Below are 27,761 nucleotides of genomic sequence, written 5' to 3'. Positions count from 1 at the left end.
GCAATCATTTCTTGTGATCCCAGCCCAAATACAACTTTAAAATCGGTACGTTACATTTTTTTTTACATCAACAAATAACCTTCAATTACCCAATCAAATACTTTTTTTCTAATTAACTTTCTCAAAAACGTTTCTATATTGTCTCATACAATAATCTGTACTCATAATTTTTTGTTCCTAAATAATGAATATATATATCCCCACTGCAGTCCCCCCGACCCCGACTTTAAATATCACTGGTCTAGACAATATTTCCCAATGCCCCTAGGCTAGCATATGGTTTGAAACAGTTGAGGTTTGTCTAAACCTTGCTGTCTGCCTCTCCGACCTGTGGATCAATGTTGCCGGTTTTTTGGTGACCTCCACCGTGCGATGTGTATGAATGTGACCAGAATGACAGCTTCTCTGAGCCAGGCAAATTAATTTATCAGGGTCATTATAATGGATATATCCAAAGAAATGGCAATATAATCCTAGGTAAAACAAACAAAAGTGCAGACAGTTTTCTGTCATTTCAGCTGCTTGATGTGATTGTGTGATAGATTTAGTTGGCTGGCTAGCAAAGGAAAAGTAGCTAGCCTGCATAGCTACAGTGCATTCGGAAAGTATTCAGACCCCTTACTTTTTTCCACATTTTGTTACGTTACAGCCTTATTCTGAAAATGGATTAAGTCAAATAAAATCGATCTACACACAATACCCCATAATGACAGAGCGATAACATATCATTTTTAATTCATAAAAAAAAGATTTAAAAAATACCTTATTTACATACGTTTTCAGTCCCTTTGCTATGAGGCTGGAAATTGAGCTCAGGTCCATCCTGTTTCCATTGATCATCCTTGAGATGTTTCTACAACTTGATTGGAGTCCACCTGTGGTAAATTCAATGGATTGGTCATGATTTGAAAAGGCACACACCTGTCTGTCTATATAAGGTTCCACAGTTGACAGTGCATGTCAGAGCATAAACTAAGCCATGAGGTGGAAGGAATTGTCCCTAGAGCTCCGAGAGAGGATTGTGTCGAGGCACAGACGTGGGGAAGGGTACCGATACATTTCTGCAGCATTGAAGGTACCCAAGAACACAGTGGCTTCCATCATTCTTAAAAGGAAGACGTTTGGAACCACCAAGACTCTTCCAAGAGCCGGCTGCTCAGCCAAACCATCCCTACGGTGAATCAGCCCTTATTCAGGAGTTATTCACACGATAATTCCCGGGATCTCAAGCCTTATTGCTTAGTTAATGGACTAAGTCATTTCTGACTTCATTAGGTTCTGAGAGCGATAAATGCCCCACCCACCCAGCCAAAGTCACACCCTTAGTATCATTCTAATGCAGTTTCCGTAGTGTAGCGGTTATCACATTCGCCTAACACGCGAAAGGTCCCCGGTTCGAGACTGGGCGGAAAAAGATTTTAACAAATTAGACAGTAACCCTATTCACTAAGGGCTCAATCCCAATTTAGGAATTCATGCTTTTCCTACGCACTTCTCAGTATTTGCTATTCAGACTTACCCTTTTAAGTCGCATAACGCACTCTGCTGGGGTGGCTAGCTTGGGCGCTCTGAATAAATTCCTGCTACGTGTGGTCTGAGTTCCATAATGATTCAAATAGGCTACATGTCCCAAATTATTGCAATACTTTAGCTTAATATGATTCACTAATGCTAGCAACTCTCAGGAACAATTCACAAGGATGTGACAGATTAAAGAAAGGTCAACGGAATGAAAGTATGCCGAAATAAATGTATGTGGCTGTTACTGACAGTGGCTCCCGATAGTGGCTAATATTTAACATGATACAAATTGTCAAATAAAACTGGGAAAAGCCCCACAGTGGAGGTGTCATAATACCCATAAAACCTAGCGGTCAAACAGGGAAATGGTTCCAACCATTTTTCCACCATTCATTTTTCACATATGGGATTTTAGAAACAATTAAAATAATACATTTGTAGAACTTTATGATAGCCACATTAGCAGTTAATTAGCATTTCATTTTGGGGGGGTAAATACAGGCGAATATTTTTTATAAAAGTCACCTTGTCCTAGAGAGAATTACACGGTTACCATGCCAGGGTAAGCCAACAAGAAACACAGGCCTTTTGTAATTGTTTTTAAAATCCCCTGTGGGGAATATGAACGGTGGAAAAACGATTGGAACCATTTCCCTGTTCGACCGCTAGTTCTTATGGGTATTATGACTCCTACTGTGGTACTCTATTTGGGATATTATGGGCGGTAGACTTGTGGGCATTCCTAACATTTTCCATGACTTCCACTCTTTTCTTCGTAGTTTCCGTAGTGTAGTGGTTATCACGTTCGCCTCACACGCGAAAGGTCCCCGGTTCGAAACCGGGCGGAATCAAATTTTAACAAAACAGATAGTGATGACAGAAACAGGGTCATAACTGAAAAAAATGAAACAAATACATAGGCCTGCAGAATACATGAATAGACCAGTCTTAGACATGTCTTTCAATAACCAGAGGCAGATAGTGATAACTGAAAAAAAACGAAACAAATACATAGGCCTACAGAATACATGAATAGACCACTCTTAGACATGTCTTTCAATAACCAGAGGCAGATAGTGATAACTGAAAAAAAACGAAACAAATACATAGGCCTACAGAATACATGAATAGACCAGTCTTAGACATGTCTTTCAATAACCAGAGGCAGATAGTGATAACTGAAAAAAAACGAAACAAATACATAGGCCTACAGAATACATGAATAGACCAGTCTTAGACATGTCTTTCAATAACCAGAGGCAATGCAATGTTATAAAACAGGTTGTTTGGATCCTGGATGCTAATTGGTTAATAGCAGGGAGTTGAAGCACCACCATCCCAGCATTCTGCAGGTAGTGCCTGTTAGCGGTTCCATTAGATTTATAAATGCGCATCCACTGTTCCACGGCCCAGCCAGTCAATTTATAAACTTCATCTCCCCTGGAAAAATGTGTCTAGACCAATGGTATTCAAACCTTTTCAGCAGGGACACCATTTTTTCCTCCAGAATTTCTGGGGTCCCCATTTTTTTGCAATCATTTCTTGTGATCCCACCCCAAATACAACTTTAAAATCGGTACGTTACATTTTTTTTTACATCAACAAATAACCTTCAATTACCCAATCAAATACTTTTTTTCTAATTAACTTTCTCAAAAACGTTTCTATATTGTCTCGTACAATAATCTGTACTCATAATTTTTTGTTCCTAAATAATGAATATATATATCCCCACTGCAGTCCCCCCGACCCCGACTTTAAATATCACTGGTCTAGACAATATTTCCCAATGCCCCTAGGCTAGCATATGGTTTGAAACAGTTGAGGTTTGTCTAAACCTTGCTGTCTGCCTCTCCAACCTGTGGATCAATGTTGCCGTTTTTTTGGTGACCTCCACCGTGCGATGTGTATGAATGTGACCAGAATGACAGCTTCTCTGAGCCAGGCAAATTCATTTATCAGGGTCATTATAATGGATATATCCAAAGAAATGGCAATATAATCCTAGGTAAAACAAACAAAAGTGCAGACAGTTTTCTGTCATTTCAGCTGCTTGATGTGATTGTGTGATAGATTTAGTTGGCTGGCTAGCAAAGGAAAAGTAGCTAGCCTGCATAGCTACAGTGCATTCGGAAAGTATTCAGACCCCTTACTTTTTTCCACATTTTGTTACGTTACAGCCTTATTCTGAAAACGGATTAAGTCAAATAAAATCTATCTACACACAATACCCCATAATGACAAAGCGATAACATATCATTTTTAATTCATAAAAAAAGATTTAAAAAATACCTTATTTACATACGTTTTCAGACCCTTTGCTATGAGGCTGGAAATTGAGCTCAGGTCCATCCTGTTTCCATTGATCATCCTTGAGATGTTTCTACAACTTGATTGGAGTCCACCTGTGGTAAATTCAATGGATTGGTCATGATTTGAAAAGGCACACACCTGTCTGTCTATATAAGGTTCCACAGTTGACAGTGCATGTCAGAGCATAAACTAAGCCATGAGGTGGAAGGAATTGTCCCTAGAGCTCCGAGAGAGGATTGTGTCGAGGCACAGACGTGGGGAAGGGTACCGATACATTTCTGCAGCATTGAAGGTACCCAAGAACACAGTGGCTTCCATCATTCTTAAAAGGAAGAAGTTTGGAACCACCAAGACTCTTCCAAGAGCCGGCTGCTCAGCCAAACCATCCCTACGGTGAATCAGCCCTTATTCAGGAGTTATTCACACGATAATTCCCGGGATCTCAAGCCTTATTGCTTAGTTAATGGACTAAGTCATTTCTGACTTCATTTGGTTCTGAGAGCGATAAATGCCCCACCCACCCACCCACCCAGCCAAAGTCACACCCTTAGTATCCTACTCATGCAGTTTCCGTAGTGTAGCGGTTATCACGTTCGCCTAACACGCGAAAGGTCCCCGGTTCGAGACCGGGCGGAAACACATTTTAACAAATTAGACAGTAAGCCTATTCACTTAGGGCTCGATCCCAATTTAGGAATTCATGCTTTTCCTACGCACTTCTCAGTATTTGCTATTCAGACTTACCCTTTTAAGTCGCGTAACGCACTCTGCTGGGGTGGCTAGCTTGGGCGCTCTGAATAAATTCCTGCTACGTGTGGTCTGAGTTCCATAATGATTCAAATAGGCTACATGTCCCAAATTATTGCAATACTTTAGCTTAATATGATTCACTAATGCTAGCAACCCTCAGGAACAATTCACAAGGATGTGACAGATTAAAGAAAGGTCAACGGAATGAAAGTATGCCAAAATAAATGTATGTGGCTGTTACTGACAGTGGCTCCCGATAGTGGCTAATATTTAACATGATACAAATTGTCAAATAAAACTGGGGAAAGCCCCACAGTGGAGGTGTCATAATACCCATAAAACCTAGCGGTCAAACAGGGAAATGGTTCCAACCATTTTTCCACCATTCATTTTTCCCATATGGGATTTTAGAAACACTTAAAATAATACATTTGTAGTTCTTTATGATAGCCACATTAGCAGTTAATTAGCATTTTTTTTATAAAAGTCACCTTGTCCTAGAGAGAATTACACGGTTACCATGCCAGGGTAAGCCAACAAGAAACACAGGCCTTTTTGAATAGTTTTTAAAATCCCCTGTGGGGAATATGAATGGTGGAAAAACGATTGGAACCATTTCCCTGTTCGACCGCTAGTTCTTATGGGTATTATGACTCCTACTGTGGTACTCTATTTGGGATATTATGGGCGGTAGACTTGTGGGCATTCCTAACATTTTCCATGACTTCCACTCTTTTTCTTGTAGTTTCCGTAGTGTAGTGGTTATCACGTTCGCCTCACACGCGAAAGGTCCCCGGTTCGAAACCGGGCGGAAACAAATTTTAACAAAACAGATAGTGATGACAGAAACAGGGTCATAACTGAAAAAAACGAAACAAATACATAGGCCTGCAGAATACATGAATAGACCAGTCTTAGACATGTCTTTCATTAACCAGAGGCAGATAGTGATAACTGAAAAAAAACGAAACAAATACATAGGCCTACAGAATACATGAATAGACCAGTCTTAGACATGTCTTTCATTAACCAGAGGCAGATAGTGATAACTGAAAAAAACGAAACAAATACATAGGCCTACAGAATACATGAATAGACCAGTCTTAGACATGTCTTTCAATAACCAGAGGCAATGCAATGTTATAAAACAGGTTGTTTGGATCCTGGATGCTAATTGGTTAATAGCAGGGAGTTGAAGCACCACCATCCCAGCATTCTGCGGGTAGTGCCTGTTAGCGGTTCCATTAGATTTATAAATGCGCATCCACTGTCCCACGGCCCAGCCAGTCAATTTATAAACTTCATCTCCCCTGGAAAAATGTGTCTAGACCAATGGTATTCAAACCTTTTCAGCAGGGACACCATTTTTTCCTCCAGAATTTCTGGGGTCCCCATTTTTTTGCAATCATTTCTTGTGATCCCACCCCAAATACAACTTTAAAATCGGTACGTTACATTTTTTTTTACATCAACAAATAACCTTCAATTACCCAATCAAATACTTTTTTTCTAATTAACTTTCTCAAAAACGTTTCTATATTGTCTCGTACAATAATCTGTACTCATAATTTTTTGTTCCTAAATAATGAATATATATATCCCCACTGCAGTCCCCCCGACCCCGACTTTAAATATCACTGGTCTAGACAATATTTCCCAATGCCCCTAGGCTAGCATATGGTTTGAAACAGTTGAGGTTTGTCTAAACCTTGCTGTCTGCCTCTCCAACCTGTGGATCAATGTTGCCGTTTTTTTGGTGACCTCCACCGTGCGATGTGTATGAATGTGACCAGAATGACAGCTTCTCTGAGCCAGGCAAATTCATTTATCAGGGTCATTATAATGGATATATCCAAAGAAATGGCAATATAATCCTAGGTAAAACAAACAAAAGTGCAGACAGTTTTCTGTCATTTCAGCTGCTTGATGTGATTGTGTGATAGATTTAGTTGGCTGGCTAGCAAAGGAAAAGTAGCTAGCCTGCATAGCTACAGTGCATTCGGAAAGTATTCAGACCCCTTACTTTTTTCCACATTTTGTTACGTTACAGCCTTATTCTGAAAACGGATTAAGTCAAATAAAATCTATCTACACACAATACCCCATAATGACAAAGCGATAACATATCATTTTTAATTCATAAAAAAAGATTTAAAAAATACCTTATTTACATACGTTTTCAGACCCTTTGCTATGAGGCTGGAAATTGAGCTCAGGTCCATCCTGTTTCCATTGATCATCCTTGAGATGTTTCTACAACTTGATTGGAGTCCACCTGTGGTAAATTCAATGGATTGGTCATGATTTGAAAAGGCACACACCTGTCTGTCTATATAAGGTTCCACAGTTGACAGTGCATGTCAGAGCATAAACTAAGCCATGAGGTGGAAGGAATTGTCCCTAGAGCTCCGAGAGAGGATTGTGTCGAGGCACAGACGTGGGGAAGGGTACCGATACATTTCTGCAGCATTGAAGGTACCCAAGAACACAGTGGCTTCCATCATTCTTAAAAGGAAGAAGTTTGGAACCACCAAGACTCTTCCAAGAGCCGGCTGCTCAGCCAAACCATCCCTACGGTGAATCAGCCCTTATTCAGGAGTTATTCACACGATAATTCCCGGGATCTCAAGCCTGATTGCTTAGTTAATGGACTAAGTCATTTCTGACTTCATTTGGTTCTGAGAGCGATAAATGCCCCACCCACCCACCCACCCAGCCAAAGTCACACCCTTAGTATCCTACTCATGCAGTTTCCGTAGTGTAGCGGTTATCACGTTCGCCTAACACGCGAAAGGTCCCCGGTTCGAGACCGGGCGGAAACACATTTTAACAAATTAGACAGTAAGCCTATTCACTTAGGGCTCGATCCCAATTTAGGAATTCATGCTTTTCCTACGCACTTCTCAGTATTTGCTATTCAGACTTACCCTTTTAAGTCGCGTAACGCACTCTGCTGGGGTGGCTAGCTTGGGCGCTCTGAATAAATTCCTGCTACGTGTGGTCTGAGTTCCATAATGATTCAAATAGGCTACATGTCCCAAATTATTGCAATACTTTAGCTTAATATGATTCACTAATGCTAGCAACCCTCAGGAACAATTCACAAGGATGTGACAGATTAAAGAAAGGTCAACGGAATGAAAGTATGCCAAAATAAATGTATGTGGCTGTTACTGACAGTGGCTCCCGATAGTGGCTAATATTTAACATGATACAAATTGTCAAATAAAACTGGGGAAAGCCCCACAGTGGAGGTGTCATAATACCCATAAAACCTAGCGGTCAAACAGGGAAATGGTTCCAACCATTTTTCCACCATTCATTTTTCCCATATGGGATTTTAGAAACACTTAAAATAATACATTTGTAGTTCTTTATGATAGCCACATTAGCAGTTAATTAGCATTTTTTATAAAAGTCACCTTGTCCTAGAGAGAATTACACGGTTACCATGCCAGGGTAAGCCAACAAGAAACACAGGCCTTTTTGAATAGTTTTTAAAATCCCCTGTGGGGAATATGAATGGTGGAAAAACGATTGGAACCATTTCCCTGTTCGACCGCTAGTTCTTATGGGTATTATGACTCCTACTGTGGTACTCTATTTGGGATATTATGGGCGGTAGACTTGTGGGCATTCCTAACATTTTCCATGACTTCCACTCTTTTTCTTGTAGTTTCCGTAGTGTAGTGGTTATCACGTTCGCCTCACACGCGAAAGGTCCCCGGTTCGAAACCGGGCGGAAACAAATTTTAACAAAACAGATAGTGATGACAGAAACAGGGTCATAACTGAAAAAAACGAAACAAATACATAGGCCTGCAGAATACATGAATAGACCAGTCTTAGACATGTCTTTCATTAACCAGAGGCAGATAGTGATAACTGAAAAAAAACGAAACAAATACATAGGCCTACAGAATACATGAATAGACCAGTCTTAGACATGTCTTTCATTAACCAGAGGCAGATAGTGATAACTGAAAAAAACGAAACAAATACATAGGCCTACAGAATACATGAATAGACCAGTCTTAGACATGTCTTTCAATAACCAGAGGCAATGCAATGTTATAAAACAGGTTGTTTGGATCCTGGATGCTAATTGGTTAATAGCAGGGAGTTGAAGCACCACCATCCCAGCATTCTGCGGGTAGTGCCTGTTAGCGGTTCCATTAGATTTATAAATGCGCATCCACTGTCCCACGGCCCAGCCAGTCAATTTATAAACTTCATCTCCCCTGGAAAAATGTGTCTAGACCAATGGTATTCAAACCTTTTCAGCAGGGACACCATTTTTTCCTCCAGAATTTCTGGGGTCCCCATTTTTTTGCAATCATTTCTTGTGATCCCACCCCAAATACAACTTTAAAATCGGTACGTTACATTTTTTTTTACATCAACAAATAACCTTCAATTACCCAATCAAATACTTTTTTTCTAATTAACTTTCTCAAAAACGTTTCTATATTGTCTCGTACAATAATCTGTACTCATAATTTTTTGTTCCTAAATAATGAATATATATATCCCCACTGCAGTCCCCCCGACCCCGACTTTAAATATCACTGGTCTAGACAATATTTCCCAATGCCCCTAGGCTAGCATATGGTTTGAAACAGTTGAGGTTTGTCTAAACCTTGCTGTCTGCCTCTCCAACCTGTGGATCAATGTTGCCGTTTTTTTGATGACCTCCACCGTGCGATGTGTATGAATGTGACCAGAATGACAGCTTCTCTGAGCCAGGCAAATTCATTTATCAGGGTCATTATAATGGATATATCCAAAGAAATGGCAATATAATCCTAGGTAAAACAAACAAAAGTGCAGACAGTTTTCTGTCATTTCAGCTGCTTGATGTGATTGTGTGATAGATTTAGTTGGCTGGCTAGCAAAGGAAAAGTAGCTAGCCTGCATAGCTACAGTGCATTCGGAAAGTATTCAGACCCCTTACTTTTTTCCACATTTTGTTACGTTACAGCCTTATTCTGAAAACGGATTAAGTCAAATAAAATCTATCTACACACAATACCCCATAATGACAAAGCGATAACATATCATTTTTAATTCATAAAAAAAGATTTAAAAAATACCTTATTTACATACGTTTTCAGACCCTTTGCTATGAGGCTGGAAATTGAGCTCAGGTCCATCCTGTTTCCATTGATCATCCTTGAGATGTTTCTACAACTTGATTGGAGTCCACCTGTGGTAAATTCAATGGATTGGTCATGATTTGAAAAGGCACACACCTGTCTGTCTATATAAGGTTCCACAGTTGACAGTGCATGTCAGAGCATAAACTAAGCCATGAGGTGGAAGGAATTGTCCCTAGAGCTCCGAGAGAGGATTGTGTCGAGGCACAGACGTGGGGAAGGGTACCGATACATTTCTGCAGCATTGAAGGTACCCAAGAACACAGTGGCTTCCATCATTCTTAAAAGGAAGAAGTTTGGAACCACCAAGACTCTTCCAAGAGCCGGCTGCTCAGCCAAACCATCCCTACGGTGAATCAGCCCTTATTCAGGAGTTATTCACACGATAATTCCCGGGATCTCAAGCCTGATTGCTTAGTTAATGGACTAAGTCATTTCTGACTTCATTTGGTTCTGAGAGCGATAAATGCCCCACCCACCCACCCACCCAGCCAAAGTCACACCCTTAGTATCCTACTCATGCAGTTTCCGTAGTGTAGTGGTTATCACGTTCGCCTAACACGCGAAAGGTCCCCGGTTCGAGACCGGGCGGAAACACATTTTAACAAATTAGACAGTAAGCCTATTCACTTAGGGCTCGATCCCAATTTAGGAATTCATGCTTTTCCTACGCACTTCTCAGTATTTGCTATTCAGACTTACCCTTTTAAGTCGCGTAACGCACTCTGCTGGGGTGGCTAGCTTGGGCGCTCTGAATAAATTCCTGCTACGTGTGGTCTGAGTTCCATAATGATTCAAATAGGCTACATGTCCCAAATTATTGCAATACTTTAGCTTAATATGATTCACTAATGCTAGCAACCCTCAGGAACAATTCACAAGGATGTGACAGATTAAAGAAAGGTCAACGGAATGAAAGTATGCCAAAATAAATGTATGTGGCTGTTACTGACAGTGGCTCCCGATAGTGGCTAATATTTAACATGATACAAATTGTCAAATAAAACTGGGGAAAGCCCCACAGTGGAGGTGTCATAATACCCATAAAACCTAGCGGTCAAACAGGGAAATGGTTCCAACCATTTTTCCACCATTCATTTTTCCCATATGGGATTTTAGAAACACTTAAAATAATACATTTGTAGTTCTTTATGATAGCCACATTAGCAGTTAATTAGCATTTTTTATAAAAGTCACCTTGTCCTAGAGAGAATTACACGGTTACCATGCCAGGGTAAGCCAACAAGAAACACAGGCCTTTTTGAATAGTTTTTAAAATCCCCTGTGGGGAATATGAATGGTGGAAAAACGATTGGAACCATTTCCCTGTTCGACCGCTAGTTCTTATGGGTATTATGACTCCTACTGTGGTACTCTATTTGGGATATTATGGGCGGTAGACTTGTGGGCATTCCTAACATTTTCCATGACTTCCACTCTTTTTCTTGTAGTTTCCGTAGTGTAGTGGTTATCACGTTCGCCTCACACGCGAAAGGTCCCCGGTTCGAAACCGGGCGGAAACAAATTTTAACAAAACAGATAGTGATGACAGAAACAGGGTCATAACTGAAAAAAACGAAACAAATACATAGGCCTGCAGAATACATGAATAGACCAGTCTTAGACATGTCTTTCATTAACCAGAGGCAGATAGTGATAACTGAAAAAAAACGAAACAAATACATAGGCCTACAGAATACATGAATAGACCAGTCTTAGACATGTCTTTCATTAACCAGAGGCAGATAGTGATAACTGAAAAAAACGAAACAAATACATAGGCCTGCAGAATACATGAATAGACCAGTCTTAGACATGTCTTTCAATAACCAGAGGCAATGCAATGTTATAAAACAGGTTGTTTGGATCCTGGATGCTAATTGGTTAATAGCAGGGAGTTGAAGCACCACCATCCCAGCATTCTGCGGGTAGTGCCTGTTAGCGGTTCCATTAGATTTATAAATGCGCATCCACTGTCCCACGGCCCAGCCAGTCAATTTATAAACTTCATCTCCCCTGGAAAAATGTGTCTAGACCAATGGTATTCAAACCTTTTCAGCAGGGACACCATTTTTTCCTCCAGAATTTCTGGGGTCCCCATTTTTTTGCAATCATTTCTTGTGATCCCACCCCAAATACAACTTTAAAATCGGTACGTTACATTTTTTTTACATCAACAAATAACCTTCAATTACCCAATCAAATACTTTTTTTCTAATTAACTTTCTCAAAAACGTTTCTATATTGTCTCGTACAATAATCTGTACTCATAATTTTTTGTTCCTAAATAATGAATATATATATCCCCACTGCAGTCCCCCCGACCCCGACTTTAAATATCACTGGTCTAGACAATATTTCCCAATGCCCCTAGGCTAGCATATGGTTTGAAACAGTTGAGGTTTGTCTAAACCTTGCTGTCTGCCTCTCCAACCTGTGGATCAATGTTGCCGTTTTTTTGATGACCTCCACCGTGCGATGTGTATGAATGTGACCAGAATGACAGCTTCTCTGAGCCAGGCAAATTCATTTATCAGGGTCATTATAATGGATATATCCAAAGAAATGGCAATATAATCCTAGGTAAAACAAACAAAAGTGCAGACAGTTTTCTGTCATTTCAGCTGCTTGATGTGATTGTGTGATAGATTTAGTTGGCTGGCTAGCAAAGGAAAAGTAGCTAGCCTGCATAGCTACAGTGCATTCGGAAAGTATTCAGACCCCTTACTTTTTTCCACATTTTGTTACGTTACAGCCTTATTCTGAAAACGGATTAAGTCAAATAAAATCTATCTACACACAATACCCCATAATGACAAAGCGATAACATATCATTTTTAATTCATAAAAAAAGATTTAAAAAATACCTTATTTACATACGTTTTCAGACCCTTTGCTATGAGGCTGGAAATTGAGCTCAGGTCCATCCTGTTTCCATTGATCATCCTTGAGATGTTTCTACAACTTGATTGGAGTCCACCTGTGGTAAATTCAATGGATTGGTCATGATTTGAAAAGGCACACACCTGTCTGTCTATATAAGGTTCCACAGTTGACAGTGCATGTCAGAGCATAAACTAAGCCATGAGGTGGAAGGAATTGTCCCTAGAGCTCCGAGAGAGGATTGTGTCGAGGCACAGACGTGGGGAAGGGTACCGATACATTTCTGCAGCATTGAAGGTACCCAAGAACACAGTGGCTTCCATCATTCTTAAAAGGAAGAAGTTTGGAACCACCAAGACTCTTCCAAGAGCCGGCTGCTCAGCCAAACCATCCCTACGGTGAATCAGCCCTTATTCAGGAGTTATTCACACGATAATTCCCGGGATCTCAAGCCTGATTGCTTAGTTAATGGACTAAGTCATTTCTGACTTCATTTGGTTCTGAGAGCGATAAATGCCCCACCCACCCACCCACCCAGCCAAAGTCACACCCTTAGTATCCTACTCATGCAGTTTCCGTAGTGTAGTGGTTATCACTTTCGCCTAACACGCGAAAGGTCCCCGGTTCGAGACCGGGCGGAAACACATTTTAACAAATTAGACAGTAAGCCTATTCACTTAGGGCTCGATCCCAATTTAGGAATTCATGCTTTTCCTACGCACTTCTCAGTATTTGCTATTCAGACTTACCCTTTTAAGTCGCGTAACGCACACTGCTGGGGTGGCTAGCTTGGGCGCTCTGAATAAATTCCTGCTACGTGTGGTCTGAGTTCCATAATGATTCAAATAGGCTACATGTCCCAAATTATTGCAATACTTTAGCTTAATATGATTCACTAATGCTAGCAACCCTCAGGAACAATTCACAAGGATGTGACAGATTAAAGAAAGGTCAACGGAATGAAAGTATGCCAAAATAAATGTATGTGGCTGTTACTGACAGTGGCTCCCGATAGTGGCTAATATTTAACATGATACAAATTGTCAAATAAAACTGGGGAAAGCCCCACAGTGGAGGTGTCATAATACCCATAAAACCTAGCGGTCAAACAGGGAAATGGTTCCAACCATTTTTCCACCATTCATTTTTCCCATATGGGATTTTAGAAACACTTAAAATAATACATTTGTAGTTCTTTATGATAGCCACATTAGCAGTTAATTAGCATTTTTTTATAAAAGTCACCTTGTCCTAGAGAGAATTACACGGTTACCATGCCAGGGTAAGCCAACAAGAAACACAGGCCTTTTTGAATAGTTTTTAAAATCCCCTGTGGGGAATATGAATGGTGGAAAAACCATTGGAACCATTTCCCTGTTCGACCGCTAGTTCTTATGGGTATTATGACTCCTACTGTGGTACTCTATTTGGGATATTATGGGCGGTAGACTTGTGGGCATTCCTAACATTTTCCATGACTTCCACTCTTTTTCTTGTAGTTTCCGTAGTGTAGTGGTTATCACGTTCGCCTTACACGCGAAAGGTCCCCGGTTCGAAACCGGGCGGAAACAAATTTTAACAAAACAGATAGTGATGACAGAAACAGGGTAATAACTGAAAAAAACGAAACAAATACATAGGCCTGCAGAATACATGAATAGACCAGTCTTAGACATGTCTTTCATTAACCAGAGGCAGATAGTGATAACTGAAAAAAAACGAAACAAATACATAGGCCTGCAGAATACATGAATAGACCAGTCTTAGACATGTCTTTCATTAACCAGAGGCAGATAGTGATAACTGAAAAAAACGAAACAAATACATAGGCCTACAGAATACATGAATAGACCAGTCTTAGACATGTCTTTCAATAACCAGAGGCAATGCAATGTTATAAAACAGGTTGTTTGGATCCTGGATGCTAATTGGTTAATAGCAGGGAGTTGAAGCACCACCATCCCAGCATTCTGCGGGTAGTGCCTGTTAGCGGTTCCATTAGATTTATAAATGCGCATCCACTGTCCCACGGCCCAGCCAGTCAATTTATAAACTTCATCTCCCCTGGAAAAATGTGTCTAGACCAATGGTATTCAAACCTTTTCAGCAGGGACACCATTTTTTCCTCCAGAATTTCTGGGGTCCCCATTTTTTTGCAATCATTTCTTGTGATCCCACCCCAAATACAACTTTAAAATCGGTACGTTACATTTTTTTTTACATCAACAAATAACCTTCAATTACCCAATCAAATACTTTTTTTCTAATTAACTTTCTCAAAAACGTTTCTATATTGTCTCGTACAATAATCTGTACTCATAATTTTTTGTTCCTAAATAATGAATATATATATCCCCACTGCAGTCCCCCCGACCCCGACTTTAAATATCACTGGTCTAGACAATATTTCCCAATGCCCCTAGGCTAGCATATGGTTTGAAACAGTTGAGGTTTGTCTAAACCTTGCTGTCTGCCTCTCCAACCTGTGGATCAATGTTGCCGTTTTTTTGATGACCTCCACCGTGCGATGTGTATGAATGTGACCAGAATGACAGCTTCTCTGAGCCAGGCAAATTCATTTATCAGGGTCATTATAATGGATATATCCAAAGAAATGGCAATATAATCCTAGGTAAAACAAACAAAAGTGCAGACAGTTTTCTGTCATTTCAGCTGCTTGATGTGATTGTGTGATAGATTTAGTTGGCTGGCTAGCAAAGGAAAAGTAGCTAGCCTGCATAGCTACAGTGCATTCGGAAAGTATTCAGACCCCTTACTTTTTTCCACATTTTGTTACGTTACAGCCTTATTCTGAAAACGGATTAAGTCAAATAAAATCTATCTACACACAATACCCCATAATGACAAAGCGATAACATATCATTTTTAATTCATAAAAAAAGATTTAAAAAATACCTTATTTACATACGTTTTCAGACCCTTTGCTATGAGGCTGGAAATTGAGCTCAGGTCCATCCTGTTTCCATTGATCATCCTTGAGATGTTTCTACAACTTGATTGGAGTCCACCTGTGGTAAATTCAATGGATTGGTCATGATTTGAAAAGGCACACACCTGTCTGTCTATATAAGGTTCCACAGTTGACAGTGCATGTCAGAGCATAAACTAAGCCATGAGGTGGAAGGAATTGTCCCTAGAGCTCCGAGAGAGGATTGTGTCGAGGCACAGACGTGGGGAAGGGTACCGATACATTTCTGCAGCATTGAAGGTACCCAAGAACACAGTGGCTTCCATCATTCTTAAAAGGAAGACGTTTGGAACCACCAAGAGTCTTCCAAGAGCCGGCTGCTCAGCCAAACCATCCCTACGGTGAATCAGCCCTTATTCAGGAGTTATTCACACGATAATTCCCGGGATCTCAAGCCTTATTGCTTAGTTAATGGACTAAGTCATTTCTGACTTCATTAGGTTCTGAGAGCGATAAATGCCCCACCCACCCACCCACCCAGCCAAAGTCACACCCTTAGTATCATTCTAACGCAGTTTCCGTAGTGTAGCGGTTATCACGTTCGCCTAACACGCGAAAGGTCCCCGGTTCGAGACTGGGCGGAAACACATTTTAACAAATTAGACAGTAAGCCTATTCACTTAGGGCTCAATCCCAATTTAGGAATTCATGCTTTTCCTACGCACTTCTCAGTATTTGCTATTCAGACTTACCCTTTTAAGTCGCATAACGCACTCTGCTGGGGTGGCTAGCTTGGGCGCTCTGAATAAATTCCTGCTACGTGTGGTCTGAGTTCCATAATGATTCAAATAGGCTACATGTCCCAAATTATTGCAATACTTTAGCTTAATATGATTCACTAATGCTAGCAACTCTCAGGAACAATTCACAAGGATGTGACAGATTAAAGAAAGGTCAACGGAATGAAAGTATGCCGAAATAAATGTATGTGGCTGTTACTGACAGTGGCTCCCGATAGTGGCTAATATTTAACATGATACAAATTGTCAAATAAAACTGGGAAAAGCCCCACAGTGGAGGTGTCATAATACCCATAAAACCTAGCGGTCAAACAGGGAAATGGTTCCAACCATTTTTCCACCATTCATTTTTCACATATGGGATTTTAGAAACAATTAAAATAATACATTTGTAGAACTTTATGATAGCCACATTAGCAGTTAATTAGCATTTCATTTTGGGGGGGTAAATACAGGCGAATATTTTTTATAAAAGTCACCTTGTCCTAGAGAGAATTACACGGTTACCATGCCAGGGTAAGCCAACAAGAAACACAGGCCTTTTGTAATTGTTTTTAAAATCCCCTGTGGGGAATATGAACGGTGGAAAAACGATTGGAACCATTTCCCTGTTCGACCGCTAGTTCTTATGGGTATTATGACTCCTACTGTGGTACTCTATTTGGGATATTATGGGCGGTAGACTTGTGGGCATTCCTAACATTTTCCATGACTTCCACTCTTTTTTTCGTAGTTTCCGTAGTGTAGTGGTTATCACGTTCGCCTCACACGCGAAAGGTCCCCGGTTCGAAACCGGGCGGAATTAAATTTTAACAAAACAGATAGTGATGACAGAAACAGGGTCATAACTGAAAAAAACGAAACAAATACAAAGGCCTGCAGAATACATGAATAGACCAGTCTTAGACATGTCTTTCAATAACCAGAGGCAGATAGTGATAACTGAAAAAAAACGAAACAAATACATAGGCCTACAGAATACATGAATAGACCAGTCTTAGACATGTCTTTCAATAACCAGAGGCAGATAGTGATAACTGAAAAAAAACGAAACAAATACATAGGCCTACAGAATACATGAATAGACCAGTCTTAGACATGTCTTTCAATAACCAGAGGCAATGCAATGTTATAAAACAGGTTGTTTGGATCCTGGATGCTAATTGGTTAATAGCAGGGAGTTGAAGCACCACCATCCCAGCATTCTGCGGGTAGTGCCTGTTAGCGGTTCCATTAGATTTATAAATGCGCATCCACTGTCCCACGGCCCAGCCAGTCAATTTATAAACTTCATCTCCCCTGGAAAAATGTGTCTAGACCAATGGTATTCAAACCTTTTCAGCAGGGACACCATTTTTTCCTCCAGAATTTCTGGGGTCCCCATTTTTTTGCAATCATTTCTTGTGATCCCAGCCCAAATACAACTTTAAAATCGGTACGTTACATTTTTTTTTACATCAACAAATAACCTTCAATTACCCAATCAAATACTTTTTTTCTAATTAACTTTCTCAAAAACGTTTCTATATTGTCTCATACAATAATCTGTACTCATCATTTTTTGTTCCTAAATAATGAATATATATATCCCCACTGCAGTCCCCCCGACCCCGACTTTAAATATCACTGGTCTAGACAATATTTCCCAATGCCCCTAGGCTAGCATATGGTTTGAAACAGTTGAGGTTTGTCTAAACCTTGCTGTCTGCCTCTCCGACCTGTGGATCAATGTTGCCGGTTTTTTGGTGACCTCCACCGTGCGATGTGTATGAATGTGACCAGAATGACAGCTTCTCTGAGCCAGGCAAATTCATTTATCAGGGTCATTATAATGGATATATCCAAAGAAATGGCAATATAATCCAAGGTAAAACAAACAAAAGTGCAGACAGTTTTCTGTCATTTCAGCTGCTTGATGTGATTGTGTGATAGATTTAGTTGGCTGGCTAGCAAAGGAAAAGTAGCTAGCCTGCATAGCTACAGTGCATTCGGAAAGTATTCAGACCCCTTACTTTTTTCCACATTTTGTTACGTTACAGCCTTATTCTGAAAATGGATTAAGTCAAATAAAATCTATCTACACACAATACCCCATAATGACAGAGCGATAACATATCATTTTTAATTCATAAAAAAAGATTTAAAAAATACCTTATTTACATACGTTTTCAGTCCCTTTGCTATGAGGCTGGAAATTGAGCTCAGGTCCATCCTGTTTCCATTGATCATCCTTGAGATGTTTCTACAACTTGATTGGAGTCCACCTGTGGTAAATTCAATGGATTGGTCATGATTTGAAAAGGCACACACCTGTCTGTCTATATAAGGTTCCACAGTTGACAGTGCATGTCAGAGCATAAACTAAGCCATGAGGTGGAAGGAATTGTCCCTAGAGCTCCGAGAGAGGATTGTGTCGAGGCACAGACGTGGGGAAGGGTACCGATACATTTCTGCAGCATTGAAGGTACCCAAGAACACAGTGGCTTCCATCATTCTTAAAAGGAAGAAGTTTGGAACCACCAAGACTCTTCCAAGAGCCGGCTGCTCAGCCAAACCATCCCTACGGTGAATCAGCCCTTATTCAGGAGTTATTCACACGATAATTCCCGGGATCTCAAGCCTTATTGCTTAGTTAATGGACTAAGTCATTTCTGACTTCATTAGGTTCTGAGAGCGATAAATGCCCCACCCACCCACCCACCCAGCCAAAGTCACACCCTTAGTATCATTCTAATGCAGTTTCCGTAGTGTAGCGGTTATCACGTTCGCCTAACACGTGAAAGGTCCCCGGTTCGAGACCGGGCGGAAACAGATTTTAACAAATTAGACAGTAACCCTATTCACTAAGGGCTCAATCCCAATTTAGGAATTCATGCTTTTCCTACGCACTTCTCAGTATTTGCTATTCAGACTTACCCTTTTAAGTCGCATAACGCACTCTGCTGGGGTGGCTAGCTTGGGCGCTCTGAATAAATTCCTGCTACGTGTGGTCTGAGTTCCATAATGATTCAAATAGGCTACATGTCCCAAATTATTGCAATACTTTAGCTTAATATGATTCACTAATGCTAGCAACCCTCAGGAACAATTCACAAGGATGTGACAGATTAAAGAAAGGTCAACGGAATGAAAGTATGCCGAAATAAATGTATGTGGCTGTTACTGACAGTGGCTCCCGATAGTGGCTAATATTTAACATGATACAAATTGTCAAATAAAACTGGGAAAAGCCCCACAGTGGAGGTGTCATAATACCCATAAAACCTAGCGGTCAAACAGGGAAATGGTTCCAACCATTTTTCCACCATTCATTTTTCACATATGGGATTTTAGAAACAATTAAAATAATACATTTGTAGAACTTTATGATAGCCACATTAGCAGTTAATTAGCATTTCATTTTGGGGGGGTAAATACAGGCGAATATTTTTTAGAAAAGTCACCTTGTCCTAGAGAGAATTACACGGTTACCATGCCAGGGTAAGCCAACAAGAAACACAGGCCTTTTGTAATTGTTTTTAAAATCCCCTGTGGGGAATATGAACGGTGGAAAAACGATTGGAACCATTTCCCTGTTCGACCGCTAGTTCTTATGGGTATTATGACTCCTACTGTGGTACTCTATTTGGGATATTATGGGCGGTAGACTTGTGGGCATTCCTAACATTTTCCATGACTTCCACTCTTTTTCTTCGTAGTTTCGTAGTGTAGTGGTTATCACGTTCGCCTCACACGCGAAAGGTCCCCGGTTCGAAACCGGGCGGAAACAAATTTTAACAAAACAGATAGTGATGACAGAAACAGGGTCATAACTGAAAAAAACGAAACAAATACATAGGCCTACAGAATACATGAATAGACCAGTCTTAGACATGTCTTTCAATAACCAGAGGCAGATAGTGATAACTGAAAAAAAACGAAACAAATACATAGGCCTACAGAATACATGAATAGACCAGTCTTAGACATGTCTTTCAATAACCAGAGGCAGATAGTGATAACTGAAAAAAAACGAAACAAATACATAGGCCTACAGAATACATGAATAGACCAGTCTTAGACATGTCTTTCAATAACCAGAGCCAATGCAATGTTATAAAACAGGTTGTTTGGATCCTGGATGCTAATTGGTTAATAGCAGGGAGTTGAAGCACCACCATCCCAGCATTCTGCGGGTAGTGCCTGTTAGCGGTTCCATTAGATTTATAAATGCGCATCCACTGTCCCACGGCCCAGCCAGTCAATTTATAAACTTCATCTCCCCTGGAAAAATGTGTCTAGACCAATGGTATTCAAACCTTTTCAGCAGGGACACCATTTTTTCCTCCAGAATTTCTGGGGTCCCCATTTTTTTGCAATCATTTCTTGTGATCCCAGCCCAAATACAACTTTAAAATCGGTACGTTACATTTTTTTTTACATCAACAAATAACCTTCAATTACCCAATCAAATACTTTTTTTCTAATTAACTTTCTCAAAAACGTTTCTATATTGTCTCATACAATAATCTGTACTCATCATTTTTTGTTCCTAAATAATGAATATATATATCCCCACTGCAGTCCCCCCGACCCCGACTTTAAATATCACTGGTCTAGACAATATTTCCCAATGCCCCTAGGCTAGCATATGGTTTGAAACAGTTGAGGTTTGTCTAAACCTTGCTGTCTGCCTCTCCGACCTGTGGATCAATGTTGCCGTTTTTTTGGTGACCTCCACCGTGCGATGTGTATGAATGTGACCAGAATGACAGCTTCTCTGAGCCAGGCAAATTAATTTATCAGGGTCATTATAATGGATATATCCAAAGAAATGGCAATATAATCCAAGGTAAAACAAACAAAAGTGCAGACAGTTTTCTGTCATTTCAGCTGCTTGATGTGATTGTGTGATAGAATGCACTGTAGCTATGCAGGCTAGCAAAGGAAAAGTAGCTAGCCTGCATAGCTACAGTGCATTCGGAAAGTATTCAGACCCCTTACTTTTTTCCACATTTTGTTACGTTACAGCCTTATTCTGAAAATGGATTAAGTCAAATAAAATCTATCTACACACAATACCCCATAATGACAGAGCGATAACATATCATTTTTAATTCATAAAAAAAGATTTAAAAAATACCTTATTTACATACGTTTTCAGTCCCTTTGCTATGAGGCTGGAAATTGAGCTCAGGTCCATCCTGTTTCCATTGATCATCCTTGAGATGTTTCTACAACTTGATTGGAGTCCACCTGTGGTAAATTCAATGGATTGGTCATGATTTGAAAAGGCACACACCTGTCTGTCTATATAAGGTTCCACAGTTGACAGTGCATGTCAGAGCATAAACTAAGCCATGAGGTGGAAGGAATTGTCCCTAGAGCTCCGAGACAGGATTGTGTCGAGGCACAGACGTGGGGAAGGGTACCGATACATTTCTGCAGCATTGAAGGTACCCAAGAACACAGTGGCTTCCATCATTCTTAAAAGGAAGACGTTTGGAACCACCAAGACTCTTCCAAGAGCCGGCTGCTCAGCCAAACCATCCCTACGGTGAATCAGCCCTTATTCAGGAGTTATTCACACGATAATTCCCGGGATCTCAAGCCTTATTGCTTAGTTAATGGACTAAGTCATTTCTGACTTCATTTGGTTCTGAGAGCGATAAATGCCCCACCCACCCACCCACCCAGCCAAAGTCACACCCTTAGTATGCTACTCACACAGTTTCCGTAGTGTAGCGGTTATCACCTTCGCCTAACACGCGGAAGGTCCCCGGTTCGAGACCGGGCGGAAACACATTTTAACAAATTAGACAGTAAACCTATTCACTTAGGGCTCGATCCCAATTTAGGAATTCATGCTTTTCCTACGCACAACTCAGTATTTGCTATTCAGACTTACCCTTTTAAGTCGCGTAACGCACTCTGCTGGGGTGGCTAGCTTGGGCGCTCTGAATAAATTCCTGCTACGTGTGGTCTGAGTTCCATAATGATTCAAATAGGCTACATGTCCCAAATTATTGCAATACTTTAGCTTAATATGATTCACTAATGCTAGCAACCCTCAGGAACAATTCACAAGGATGTGACAGATTAAAGAAAGGTCAACGGAATGAAAGTATGCCAAAATAAATGTATGTGGCTGTTACTGACAGTGGCTCCCGATAGTGGCTAATATTTAACATGATACAAATTGTCAAATAAAACTGGGAAAAGCCCCACAGTGGAGGTGTCATAATACCCATAAAAACTAGCGGTCAAACAGGGAAATGGTTCCAACCATTTTTCCACCATTCATTTTTCACATATGGGATTTTAGAAACAATTAAAATAATACATTTGTAGTTCTTTATGATAGCCACATTAGCAGATAATTAGCATTTAATTTTGGGGGGGTAAATACAGGCGAATATTTTTTATAAAAGTCACCTTGTCCTAGAGAGAATTACACGGTTACCATGCCAGGGTAAGCCAACAAGAAACACAGGCCTTTTTTAACTGTTTTTAAAATCCCCTGTGGGGAATATGAATGGTGGAAAAACGATTGGAACAATTTCCCTGTTCGACCGCTAGTTCTTATGGGTATTATGACTCCTACTGTGGTACTCTATTTGGGATATTATGGGCGGTAGACTTGTGGGCATTCCTAACATTTTCCATGACTTCCACTCATTTTTTGTGGTTTCTGTAGTGTAGTGGTTATCATGTTCGCCTCACATGTGAAAGGTTCCTGGTTCGAAACTGGGCGGAAACATATTTTAACAAAACAGATTGGGTGTTAACTGAAAAAAAAAAAAAAAAATCCATAGGCCTACAGAATACATGAATAGACCAGTCTTAGACATTTCTTTCAATAACCAGTCTTAGACATTTCGCAGGGCGATCCGGAGTCAGTGATGGATCCAGGATGTCCTCCACCGGTACCCAGCACCTCTCCTCCGGACCGTACCCCTCCCTAAACATGAGCTACTTATAAATATATTACGATACATATAGGAACATTGGCAAAAAATTGGATCAGGATTTTTGTTTTTGTAAAATGACAAATTAAGCAAACTAGAATCTAGCTTTAATAAAAACGTTATTACAAGATCAAATCAAATAAAATTGTATTAGTCACATGCGCCGAATACAGTGAAATGCTTACTTACAAGCCCCTAACTGACAGTGCAGTTAAAAAAAATACAGATAAGAATAAGAGATAAAAGTAACAAGTAATTAAAGAGGAACCGTAAAAAAATGACAATATATATATATACAGGGGGGTGCCGGTACAGAGTCAATGTGCGGGGCCACCGGTTAGTTGAGGTAGTATGTACATGTAGGTAGAGTTAATTAAAGTGACTATGCATAGATGACAACAGAGAGTGGCAGTGGTGTGGAGAGGGGGGGGGGGGGGGGGCAATGGGAATAGTCTGGGTAGCCATTTGACTCGATGTTCAGGAGTCTTATGGCTTGGGGGCAGAAGCTGTTTAGAAGCTTCTTGGACCTAGACTTGGTGCTCCGGTACCGCTTGCCGTGTGGTAGCAGAGAGAACAGTCTATGACTAGGGTGGCTGCAGTCTGACAATTTTCAGGGCCTTCCTCTGACACCGCCTGGTAAAGAGGTCCTGGATGGCAGGAAGCTTGGCCCCAGTGATGTACTGGGCTGTTCGCACTACCCTCTGTAGTGCCTTGCTGTCGGAGGCCGAGTAATTGCCATACCAGGCAGTGATGCAACCAGTCAGGACCCATGCCAAATCTTTTCAGACTCCTGAGGTGAGAATAGGTTTTGTCGTGCCCGCTTCCCGACTGTCATGATGTGCTTGGACAATGTTAGTTTGTTGGTGATGTGGACACCAAGGAACTTAAAGCTCTCAACCTGCTCCACTGCAGACCCGTCGATGAGAAGGGGGGCATGCTCGGTCCTCTTTTTCCTGTAGTCCACAATCATCTCCTTTGTCTTGATCACGGTGAGGGAGCGGTTGTTGTCCTGGCACCACACTGCCAGGTCTCTGACCTCTTCCCTATAGGCTGTCTCTTTGCTGTTGGTGATCAGGCTTACCACTGTTGTGTCATCGGCAAACTTAATGATGGTGTTGGAGTCGTGCCTGGCCGTGCAGTCCTGAGTGAACAGGACGTACAGGATGGGGCTGAGCACGCACCCCTGAGGTACTCTACCTCAGGTGAGCAATACCTCGAGACTTCTTTAATATTAGACATCGCTCACCAGCTGTTGTTGACAAAAAGACACACACTCCCACCCCTCGTCTTACCAGAGGAACCATCTCTGTTTTGCTGGTGCATGGAAAATCCCGCTTGCTCTATAAGATGTTACAGTTTTTGATGTCCCGTTGGTAGGATAACCTTAATCGTAGGTCATCAATTTTATTTTCCAATGATTGCACGTTAGCAAGAAGAACGGATGGTAGTGGGAGTTTACTCGCTCGCCTACGGATTCTCAGAAGGCTGCCTGATCTGCGGCCCCTTTTCCTGCGTCTTATCTTCACGCAAAAGGCGTGGATCTGGGCCTGTTCCAGTGAAAGCAGAATATCCTTCTCGTCGGACTCATTAAAGGAAAACGTTTCTTCCAGTCCGAGGTGAGTAATTGCAGTTCTGATGTCCAGAAGTTATTTTCGGTCATAAGAGGCAGCAACATTATGTACACAAGAAGTTAAAAAATAAGTTACACAAAACACAAAAGAACTAACAAAATAGTTTGGGAGAATGTGAAACGTCAGCCATGTTCTTAAGCGCCATTTCATGGTGGCGGTGGGGTTGCGCTATGGGCAGGCATAAGCTATGGGCAATGAACACAATGGCAATTTGAATGCACAGAGATACTATGACGCGATCCTGAGGCCCATTGTCGTGCCATTCATCTGCCGCCATTACCTCATGTTTCAGCATGATAATGCACATCCCCATGTTGCAAGGATCTGTACACAATTCCTAGAAGCTGAAAATGTCCCAGTTCTTCCATGACCTGCATACTCACCAGACATGTCACCCATTGAGCAAGTTTGGGATGCTCTGGATCGACGTGTAAGACAACGTGTTCCAGTTCCCGCCAATATCCAGCAACTTTGCACAACAGCCTGATCAACTCTATGCAAAGGAGATGTGTCGCGCTGCATTAGGCAAGTGGTGGTCACACCAGATACTGACAGTTTTTTTTTTATCTGTGAATAACAGTTACATATCTGTATTCCCAGTCATGTGAAATCCATTGATTAGGGCCTAATTAATTGATTTAAATAATTTCCTTATATGAAGTGTAAGTAAAATCTTTGAAATTGGTTCATGTTGCATTTATATTTTTGTTCAGTATAGTAATAAAAAATATATACCGCCTAGCAGATACTTTTATCCAAAGAGACTTACCATAGAGCGAGTTCAAATCTTTTTTTAATTTGTATTTTGATTACTACAGGTGTTGAACCCACAACCGTGGCATTGCGCATTTCTACCAACTGCGCCATACAGGTCCACAATATACCAAAGTGTACATTTCAGTTTTCATAACACAGGTTTGCTGTGTTTAGTGTCAAAATGGACGTGTTGTTCTTACCGTGGTGGGTTTCACACATGCTGGCCATCTCGCACTCATACATGTATGTATGTATGTATGTATGTATGTATGTGTACATATATGCAGTGACAATTTTAGTATGTAAATCTTGGTGGGGCAAAAAATAAATAATTGTAGATGCATGCCAGTATTCTCCCTGTACACCAAGTCAGAACCGTAGGATAAATAAAGGGGGCATATAAGCAAACAATGAAAGCTCTTACAATATTTGATGAGGACATTTCTCTAAAACAGGGAATAGGCTACATGTGCTCCACCAAGTCAGAACAGTAGGCTAAGTTATAAGGGGGAAAGGGACCAAATTATTAGGGTGAGGCACATGGGCTACTAACAGCTTACTACACAACAGTTTGCAACTGATATGTGACACGTATTAATGCCAAAATAACATGCAAAAATATTTTAAAAAACATCTAAACTGGTGGGGCTCTGACATGTCACCACTGTGTATATGTATGTGTGCATGTATATTCTTTTACTGCTCTAGGGATAAAATTATTCTTTGGATAACCTTATTTACTACTTGATTTCTTTTCAGGTTTGAATTGGTTTATGACCAGATAGAGTACCACAGTATGAGTCATAATACCCCAAAAATCTAGCGGTCAAACAGGGAAATGGTTCCAATCTCTTTTCCACCATTCATTTTTTCCATAGGGTTTTTAAGAAACACTTAAGATAAGGGTTGCGTGCTGCTGCAGCATTTCTGGTGCACGTCATTTAATTCTCAGCCATTTCTTCTGTTACTGCAAGTTATTGCTAGTTTGACCACCAGAGGGAATCTTTGAGAAGCATTTGATAATATTCCATATTGGCATTACCAGAGAATTTAAAACCTTTTTTGTAATAACATAGTATATAGGATTGATGTTAAGAAATTTGGCTTAATTAATTTGATTAATATTATGGTGTTTCCATTCAGAAAAAAAATGGTCAGTTTGTAAATTCAGACCGTTTCGCTCTCAGAGCGCATACTGGACATTCTGGCCGAGAAGTAGGGTTGATTTGAGCGTTCTGGCCTTCCAATGGCAGTCAAGCACTCAAGCTAACATTGGCTAGCTACTTCAAGACACAAATGAGACCACTCTGACCATTTTACTTGCCCTAGCAGAGCTGGTAAAGCCGTCGTTTTGAAGTAATCGCGAAAAAACAGGCCTTATTTTAGTGCAATTTTCACCCTGCCATCTCCTCTTAGTTCAAATCAAATCAAATCAAATCACATTTATTTATATAGCCCTTCTTACATCAGCTGATATCTCAAAGTGCTGTACAGAAACCCAGCCTAAAACCCCAAACAGCAAGCAATGCAGGTGTAGAAGCACGGTGGCTAGGAAAAACTCCCTAGAAAGGCCAAAACCTAGGAAGAAACCTAGAGAAGAACCAGGCTATGAGGGGTGGCCAGTCCTCTTCTGGCTGTGCCGGGTGGAGATTATAACAGCACATGGCCTAGATGTTCAAATGTTCATAAATGACCAGCATTGTCAAATAATAATAATCATAATAATTGTCGAGGGTGCAACAAGTCAGTAACACAAGAGTAAGTGTCAGTTGGCTTTTTCATAGCCGATCTTTGAGAGTATCTCCGCTCCTGCTGTCTCTAGAGAGTTGAAAAGAGCAGGTCTTGGACAGGTAGCACGTCCGGTGAATAGGTCAGGGTTCCAGCAGGTCTGGGACAGGTAGCACGTCCGGTGAACAGTAGAACAATAGTTATATTGAGCACCGTGGCACCAACTCGCCTTCCGAACGTTCTACTCCAAGCTTATTGTTCAACGTCACATTGCCTGATTCGCTATTGTTGGCAATTAGTCCTGCTCACGTTGTTTTATAGTTAAAATGTATACAACAAAATGTAAA

General features: G+C 40.7%; 14 non-coding genes across 14 annotated transcripts; all 14 read left to right on the top strand.

Annotated features, from left to right (window-relative positions):
* Nucleotides 1-2,299: 2,299 nt before the first annotated feature.
* Nucleotides 2,300-2,372, top strand: trnav-cac (transfer RNA valine (anticodon CAC)). The gene has a single exon. It is a non-coding gene; the product is annotated as a tRNA-Val (tRNA).
* Nucleotides 2,373-4,400: 2,028 nt separating this feature from the next.
* trnav-aac (transfer RNA valine (anticodon AAC)) lies at nucleotides 4,401-4,473 on the top strand. Its single transcript has one exon. It is a non-coding gene; the product is annotated as a tRNA-Val (tRNA).
* An 855-nt stretch (nucleotides 4,474-5,328) lies between these two features.
* trnav-cac (transfer RNA valine (anticodon CAC)) lies at nucleotides 5,329-5,401 on the top strand. The gene has a single exon. It is a non-coding gene; the product is annotated as a tRNA-Val (tRNA).
* A 1,932-nt stretch (nucleotides 5,402-7,333) lies between these two features.
* On the top strand, nucleotides 7,334-7,406 carry trnav-aac (transfer RNA valine (anticodon AAC)). Its single transcript has one exon. It is a non-coding gene; the product is annotated as a tRNA-Val (tRNA).
* Nucleotides 7,407-8,259: 853 nt separating this feature from the next.
* On the top strand, nucleotides 8,260-8,332 carry trnav-cac (transfer RNA valine (anticodon CAC)). Its single transcript has one exon. It is a non-coding gene; the product is annotated as a tRNA-Val (tRNA).
* Nucleotides 8,333-10,264: 1,932 nt separating this feature from the next.
* Nucleotides 10,265-10,337, top strand: trnav-aac (transfer RNA valine (anticodon AAC)). The gene has a single exon. It is a non-coding gene; the product is annotated as a tRNA-Val (tRNA).
* Nucleotides 10,338-11,190: 853 nt separating this feature from the next.
* trnav-cac (transfer RNA valine (anticodon CAC)) lies at nucleotides 11,191-11,263 on the top strand. Its single transcript has one exon. It is a non-coding gene; the product is annotated as a tRNA-Val (tRNA).
* Nucleotides 11,264-13,194: 1,931 nt separating this feature from the next.
* Nucleotides 13,195-13,267, top strand: trnav-aac (transfer RNA valine (anticodon AAC)). The gene has a single exon. It is a non-coding gene; the product is annotated as a tRNA-Val (tRNA).
* An 854-nt stretch (nucleotides 13,268-14,121) lies between these two features.
* On the top strand, nucleotides 14,122-14,194 carry trnav-uac (transfer RNA valine (anticodon UAC)). The gene has a single exon. It is a non-coding gene; the product is annotated as a tRNA-Val (tRNA).
* A 1,932-nt stretch (nucleotides 14,195-16,126) lies between these two features.
* Nucleotides 16,127-16,199, top strand: trnav-aac (transfer RNA valine (anticodon AAC)). The gene has a single exon. It is a non-coding gene; the product is annotated as a tRNA-Val (tRNA).
* An 884-nt stretch (nucleotides 16,200-17,083) lies between these two features.
* Nucleotides 17,084-17,157, top strand: trnav-cac (transfer RNA valine (anticodon CAC)). Its single transcript has one exon. It is a non-coding gene; the product is annotated as a tRNA-Val (tRNA).
* Nucleotides 17,158-19,090: 1,933 nt separating this feature from the next.
* Nucleotides 19,091-19,163, top strand: trnav-aac (transfer RNA valine (anticodon AAC)). The gene has a single exon. It is a non-coding gene; the product is annotated as a tRNA-Val (tRNA).
* Nucleotides 19,164-20,049: 886 nt separating this feature from the next.
* trnav-cac (transfer RNA valine (anticodon CAC)) lies at nucleotides 20,050-20,121 on the top strand. Its single transcript has one exon. It is a non-coding gene; the product is annotated as a tRNA-Val (tRNA).
* A 1,940-nt stretch (nucleotides 20,122-22,061) lies between these two features.
* On the top strand, nucleotides 22,062-22,134 carry trnav-aac (transfer RNA valine (anticodon AAC)). Its single transcript has one exon. It is a non-coding gene; the product is annotated as a tRNA-Val (tRNA).
* The last annotated feature ends 5,627 nt before the right edge of the window (nucleotides 22,135-27,761 follow it).

The sequence above is a fragment of the Salmo salar genome, chromosome 14 (assembly GCF_965601325.2).
Source record: "Salmo salar chromosome 14, fSalSal1, whole genome shotgun sequence".
Lineage (NCBI taxonomy): Eukaryota > Metazoa > Chordata > Actinopteri > Salmoniformes > Salmonidae > Salmo > Salmo salar.
This window is presented reverse-complemented; position numbering and strand designations above follow the sequence as displayed.